This window comes from Rhinopithecus bieti, unplaced genomic scaffold, assembly GCF_001698545.2.
Source record: "Rhinopithecus bieti isolate Rb0 unplaced genomic scaffold, ASM169854v2 scaffold_11291, whole genome shotgun sequence".
Classification (NCBI taxonomy): Eukaryota; Metazoa; Chordata; class Mammalia; order Primates; family Cercopithecidae; genus Rhinopithecus; species Rhinopithecus bieti.
Window position 1 is genome coordinate 2,959,246 of NW_016807158.1, and position 7,973 is coordinate 2,967,218.

Sequence of the window (7,973 nt, forward strand, 5' to 3'; positions counted from 1 at the left end):
ATTATTATATAAATTGAATAAATAAAAAATAAAAAAGTTTTATTTTCTATTCTCTCCATCTTCAATCCTTCTCTACCTCTTCTTTTGAAATTCCACAACTCTACAGGAACTCTCTGGTTAAGTTCAACAGTGATTTTCAGGTTGCTTAATTGACTGTTAATTCTGCTCTCAGTCCTAATCTTATTTGGTTTATCTGCAGTATTTCATATTTGATCACACCTTCCTAGCAGACTGAAAAATAGGGATAAAGGTAAGGCCTCTTTTTCAAAGCATTTTGGGAATAAAATAAAGCATGCATTGTATTTAGATCTGTGACTTATGATGTCCAATAAATTACTAGTTATTTTCACTTGATAACTTCAAAGTCAGCAAAACTTTTAAAAAATGAAATGCATTTATAACAGTAAGTACATCTGATGAAATTCAAAAGAATCTCTAGTAAAAGTGAATGGAAAATACTACCAAAAGTCTATATATCACTATAAATTCAATGGTATAAATATATAGACCTTGATATGTACCCATCTTTTTCTCTCTTATGTGTATCTATCTAATACTTTATCCTGGAATGTCATAAAGGAAGATATTATGAAGGGATTCTAGATGTGACAGTCCTTTGAAAATACTATTTTGACTTTCCTGATATAGAAATTCGTAAACTATCAGAAAAACTTAACCCAAAAAACAAACAAACAACCAAACAGAAAAACCAAAGTAATTGCCTAGAAGAAAACAATTGTTTTACACAAATAGATCCCAACTTACATGGAATCATACTATACTTATTCAAAGTATTCTTAGACATTGTTTAGCTTTCCACTTTGATAAATCTGGTATGTATCTGTTGAAATGATTTTATATTTTCTCCTTTAATAATTTTGTGGTTTATTACTTTGTTGATGCTTTTGCATCCCTAGGAAAGGCCTGAAGAGTTATGATGTATTGTCTATTTCATACAGAGTTGCTTCAGTCTCATATTTTATTTTATACGAATGGCTAAGAAAGCAGATAAAAGTCTGTGAGCATATGACTTGGCTAGTGATGGGCAACTTTTCAAATTTGCAAGAAATCACTGAGTAATTTTCAAAACTTATTATCTTACAGAGGTATGTGCACCTTGGTTATTTTTAGCAACTTTTATTTGTTTGTTGTTGTTGTTTGTTTGTTTTGTTTTAGTATTCCTAATTGCTAGTTTAAGATTAAGTGTTATTTGTTTAAAGGTTTTGCATCTATATTAGTCTGTAATTTTCATTCTTTCATTTTGTTCTCACTGAATTTGAGTACGACCAGTATGATAGTATCATAAACAACATTACTGAGTATTCTTTCTTTTCTATTTTCTATAATAGTTTAAATTATATTTGCTTTGATTGTTTGGTAGAACAACCAAATGAATCCCATTTGAGCCTCAGTTTTCACTGTAGGAAAATATTTAACCACAAATTTGATTACTTTAATGGTTATAGAACTATTCATGTGATGTCTTACTATGTTGCCCAGCCTGGTCTCAAACTCCTGGGCTCAGTCTTTTCACAAAATTTTTTTAAGGCTTTTTTTTTTTTTTTTTTTCCTGGAAACAGGTGTCTTGCTATGTTGCCCAGGCTGATCTTGAATTCCTAGCCTCACAAAATCCTTGTGTTTCAGCCTCCCAAATTTCTGGGATTATAGGTGTGATTCACTGCACCTGGTTGAATTTTTCTACTTCTTAAATTTAGTCTGATAGGTTTTATTTTCTTAGGAATTTGCCCATTTCCCCCAAAATGTTCAAATTTATGGGCCTATAATAATTTATATTATTCCATAATTATCCTTACAATATTTGATTGCAGTTCTAGTTTTCTTTGTATTACCAATATTATTTGTGCCTTTGTCATTTCTTGTTCGATTTCACTAGAAATCTGTCAGTTGTATTAGTGTGTTTAAAGAACCAACCAACATTTGGTTTTTTGATTCTCTCTATTGAAGTTTTGCTTTCTATTTTATTAGTTGTTACTCTTTATTTTTTTATTCATTCTACTTTTTTGAATTTTTCTGTTATTTTGTTTTTCCCCTAACTTCTTTCAGTTTTTTTTTTTTTTTCTAATTTAAGATTCAAAACTATACGTGTTATCTGTAGTCTTTGGATTACTTAGAAACCTATTTCTTAATTTCCACAGAGAGAAGAATTCTCTATTGCTATGTTTACATTTTTGATTTATTATTTACCTGCACTTCTAGCCAGAGAACATATCCCATATGAATTCAGTTTTTAAAATTTGTTGTGACTTGTTACATGGTCCAGCATATGGTCAGTTTTTATATGCATCTCACGTATGTTTGAGAAGAATGTGCTCTGCATCTCATCAATGCAATAAGTTGTATATATTTATCAGATCAAGAATGTCAATTTTGCTTTTGAGAATTTTCTTATATTTACAGACTTATCTTGGTTTTTGGTTCTATTAACTATTGAGAGGTATATTAAAGTCCACATTATCATTGAGGATTTTCAAATTGTTCTTATAGGTTTGTCAGCTTTTGCTCATTATACCTGAGGCCCTCTTACTAGAAGTACACACATTTATATGCAGATTAAAAATTGTGATATATGTTTTATTTAACTATGTTATTAAAGAAATTAACTAAATTAAGTTACCCTGTTTATTTGAAGTAATGCTTTTTTCCTTAAGAATAATTCTCTTTGATATCAAAATTGACATAAAAATGGATATCAGAAGTTACACTAGCTTTTGTTTAGTAAAATATGTCTGATATACTTTTCATCATCTACTTTCAGTATTTATTTTATGTTTTAACTGTGTCCCTTGCAATTAGCATGGAAGTTTTAAAACTATTTTTAATTCCGTCTAACAAGTTTGAATTAACTGAAGTATTTAGTCCATTTGCATTTCTTGTAATGACTTATATATGAATTTTTATCTAAAATTTTTTATTTTGTGCTTTTCTTTATCCTGCGTTTATTTTCTCTTTTTCTTTATATATGTTGGGTTCTCTCTTTCCTATTTTATATCATTTTTCCCCCCACCATTGAGTTTTTTCCTTTGACAAGTTTGGAAGATTCATATAGTATTATAATTTTTCAGCAGTTCCTTGGATAATAACAAATTCAATTATTGCCAAGGTCTAGAATTAATGTCTATACCCTCCTCTTGAGTAACACAGTAACAATACCTTAATTGTATTCACCCACTTCCATCTTATTTTATATATATATAAATTCTACTTTATTAAATATTCACACGGAGTTGCTATTTTTGGTTTTTAAAATGTTTTCAAACTGTATTTTTTTCAATTTAACCACTGGCTTTTCACTTTATTTTTCTTTTCTTTCCTTCATCTCAGACCTTTCTTTTAGTAATTTCTCTTCATGTTTGAAAAACATCCTTTTATATTTTTCCTTAATAAAGTCTGCAGTAGTAAGTTTGAAATTTTTGCTTTATTTGTTTGGGCTCTGAAGAATTTGTTATTTGACCTTTGTCTTTGAAAGTTATTATCATTGGATATAGTATTCTAAATGACAGTGCTTTTTTTTTTTTTTTTTTTTTTTTTTTTATTAAAATACACCATTCCATTCTCTTGCTTTTGTGTTGCTGTTGTCTACTGTATATACATTTATTCTTTTAAAATAGTCTGTCTTTTATTTGGGTTGTTTTGTTTTGTTTTGTTTTTGAGATGAAGTCTCACTCTGTTGCTCAGGAATGCAATTGCACAATCCTACACCTACGCCTCCTAGGTTTAAGTGATTCTCTTGCCTCAACCTCCTGAGTAACTGTGATTATGGGCATGTGCCACCATGCCCAGCTAATTTTTGTATTTTTAGTAGAGATGGAGTTTTGCCATGTTGGCCAGGCCGGTCTTGAATTCCTGACCTCAAGTGATCCTCCTGCCTCAGCTTCCCAACGTGCTGGGATTACAGGTAAGAGCCACTGTGCCTGGCCTTGGAATATTTTTAAAACTCCATTTGTCTTTCACATTTTTTTCATTTGACTTGATATATCACAATGTGATTTCTGTGTATGTTTGTTGAAACATTCAGGACTATCCTTGTTATATTTGTATTTATATGTCAACTTGATTGGGTTAAGGGATGCCCAGATAGTTGTTAAACATTATTTCTGGGTCTTTCTGGAAGAAATTAGGACATGAGTCAGTAAACTGAGTAAAGAAGATCAACCCTTACCTAAGAAGGCAGGCATCAACCAATCCATTGAGGTTCTGAATAGAACAAAAAGACAGAGGAAGGGCAAATAACTGCTTTCTTCTTGAACTGAATGTCCATGTTCTTAGACATCAGAGCTCCTGATTTTGGGGACTTCAGACTCTGGAACTTATGGCAGTATCCTGCTCCCTACCCGACAATCCCCCACTGCATTGGGCATGCACTGAATTACGCCACCAGCTTTTCTGGTTCTCCGGCTTGCAGATGGCTTTTTGTGGGACTTCAACCTCAATAATCACGTGAACCAATTTCCATAATAAACATCTTTTCTCTATCTCTCCTTCCTTCCCTCCTTCCCTCCTTCCCTCCTTCCCTGCTTCCTTCCTTCTTTCCTTCCTTCCTTCCTTCCTTCCTTCCTTTCCTTCCTTTTTTTCTTTTCTCTAGAACATTGGTTCTGTTAGCCTGAAAATCTTGACTAGTAAAAGACTTTTAGTCTAGACTGGGAGTTTTATAGACTGAAAAATTTGGCCCTTGACCCTAATTCTACCTCTCGCTTACTATTTCTCTCCTTTGTTTCTGACTCTCTGATTAGATATTTATGTTTGGCCTTGTAGTGAATTTCTTGAAGTTTTTTTTTTTTTTTTTTTTTTAATGTATTTTCCATCTCATTAATTTCAATCTACCTTGTTATCTTCCATATATCTTAATTTATTGCATATACAATTATGTCTCTTTTTGTGGAAATTTAGCATATTTCTTCTCATCATTATCCAGTTGCTAAATCTCATCTAATTTGCTGTTCAAACCATTCAATATTTTAAAATATTATTTTAAAAGGTACAATTAACATACAGTAAAATTTACCCTTTTGTGTAGTTTCATGAGATTTTAAAAAATGCATATAAACACAACCACCACATTAATCAAAATTTAAACAGCTCTATCATGAAAAAAAAACCTCTCATGACTTTTTGTGGATACTATTACCCATTCCCCACCCACTGACAACCATATGAATTAAATTATACAGTATTCTTTATTGATTTTTTCAATTCACATGTATTATTCATAGAAATACATTTGATTTTTTCACTTTATTAAAATATAATTGAACTTTTAGTTTTTTATTACATGAACATATCTAAGCTTTACTTTTGTTATCAGGTATATTACACATATTTACTTTATTGTCTATCCATAATAATTTCATTATTTGGAGATTTCGTGAGTCTAATTTGTCCTATTATTTCTACATATTCTTGTTTATGGTGTCTCGATACATTGTATGTTCAGTTTTACTATGCAATATTCATTTTCCTTGGAATTATATCTAATGAAACTGTTTGAGGCCTGAGACAGAAGGTGACACACTAAAGAGAATCTACATTTGCTTCTGCATATTTTTGGAGTGAGATTTTCTTGAACTTCTCATTTCTTGGTAATTGGGTTGCAATATTGTATGGAGGTCGGCTGTGATTCCAAATTTTTAGTGATTATTATTTTCTCTTTTCTGTTAAGCAACAATATATAAAATGGCTGGCATAACTCATTCCCCAGTTTGGAGAGCATAAGTTTATATATAATTCACTCTTACACTAGTTGTATAGTCTTTTGAGTAAAGAAATTGGCCTTCAGCAAAGAGAGGTCTGATTTTGCATTAGACTTTTTAAGGTAGGGGCAGGTCACACCAGACGTTAAGGATGAGGTGAACCATACCCCATAGTCCTAGGATGTGGGCTGGCTGTGACAGAAAGACCAATAATGTGACTTAAAACTGGGCCATGTGTTATTATGCAGTATCCCGGTCACGTGGTATCAGTTGACCTGAAAGCTAAGATCAACCACATGGGCAATTAATCAGTGCTTCATACCTTTGTAATGGGGCCCAAATAAAAGCTTTGAATATGGAAGCTGCAACGCATTGTTTTGTGTTCTCACTCCACAGAGACAGGACAGGAAAAACTCCATGTTTGGAACCCTCCTGGATTTTACCCTATGAAAGTCTTCCTTTGCCTAATTTTAATCTGTATCTTTTCTCTGTAATAAACTCTAACTGTGAGTATAATCGCTTCTAGTGTGTTCTATGAATTCTAGCAAATTATCAAGACTGACGGTGGTTTTGTAATCCCCTGGCATTGCAGTTGATATTAGAAAGGGCTAGTCATCTGTGTAGGACTGTGTGCTCAAACCCAGGCAGGGCCCTGGGTTTATTGGATGGCTGCTGTATTGCAAGGCTCTCTGCTTTGGCCGTACACTGGGTGTAGAGCATTTTTACCTTCTCCCAGCAGGTTTGTGTACCAAACCTTTTGCCTTTCACAAATGCACCAGGGATGACAGGCTGCTCCAGTGCTCTGCTTTTCTCATGCCTGCCTTCACCTGGTCTCTGCCTGATGAAGGTATATTATGTTTTTGATGGCTTAATGATGCTTATTAGAAGTTTTTGTTTGATTGATTTTACTCTTTCTTAGTCCAAATATCTAACCAACCACATTACTAGAAAGAGATGCATATTTCATTTAAAATGTTAAAACGTTTTGTTTGAGGAACTTGTAGAATAAGCAGAAATTAATAATCAGCAAACAGCTGAAAATATAAAATAAGAAAATGTGCAACTGCAGGTGAAGAAAAATTTTAGGAATGGCAATATAGAATGCAAGTGGATTTTAGAAGTATATAGACAGTTATGAAATGAAATGAGAAAGCATAAATATTTGGTACAAGAAAAAAGAGTATTTAGAGGAAAAAATGCCCCAAGCAATGGGGAGGACCAATATTTATGATGCAATGAAAGTCAGAGAGTTTAAAGGAAAACAAAAAATGGAGCATAACAAGAAAGCCAAGAAAAGATAAAATTAATTGATAGAATTAATAGAAATATTTCGAATAGTAATCTGAGCTGTCCTGAAGTTATGGAGATTTTCAGTTCCATATAAGAAAATTGTTTTTAAAGAAAGGTTAAATTTATCCTCCATACATATGTGAAAGAGTAGATCAATAATTAGAATGATTGATGGAATATTTAAATCATAGTTCCACAAGCATCTGGACTCAGTAGTAAACTACTGAGATTGGCATTATAAAGGGGTTAATTTATAATGGTGAAAATATAATCTATGACATACACAGCATGACTACATAGAGACACTTAACAAACAGTATGATGCTGAATTGGTTTTCTCATGTTGCTAGAGCATCAGGTAAGAAAATGGGATTGATTTCTATAACATCATGTCTAGTTTTGAAATGAATTTCAAACAAACATACAAAACAGTCATATCTCCTGAGCATACATAAAAAGGAACCATGTAAAAAGTAAAGGTGCTTTTAAACAGATCTTCCTATTTAAAATAATTATCCTTTACTTGCTGAAGTCTAATTCACATGTAGCCAAACCCATGTTTTGGCTTGCTTTTTATATTGAAAGGCAAAAGGCAATTTTCAATAGTTCAGTGTGTATTCATCTGTTTACTTGGGGCTTAGGGATCATGTAAGACATGAGACATAGTCACCACCGTATTTTGTATTGTTGTTGACTTTTTTTTCCTTTGCTTTTTCCTGCTTTGGATGCACAGAGGCTTATGACAAGAATATGTCTAAATCAATATGCTGAATATTGGCCTTTAACTTGTGCCAGCTTTTTGTCTGTCTTCATGACTTTCAGTTACACTGACTATACAGTTTGGACTTGCATTCTCATAATTGATTTGAGGATGAAATTAATTTTTATGAAACTTTTGGCTTGAGTATTGCTATCCTAAACTAGATGCATTTTACTGATCACAATTTGTCATCTAACACACTCTTTGTATTTTAA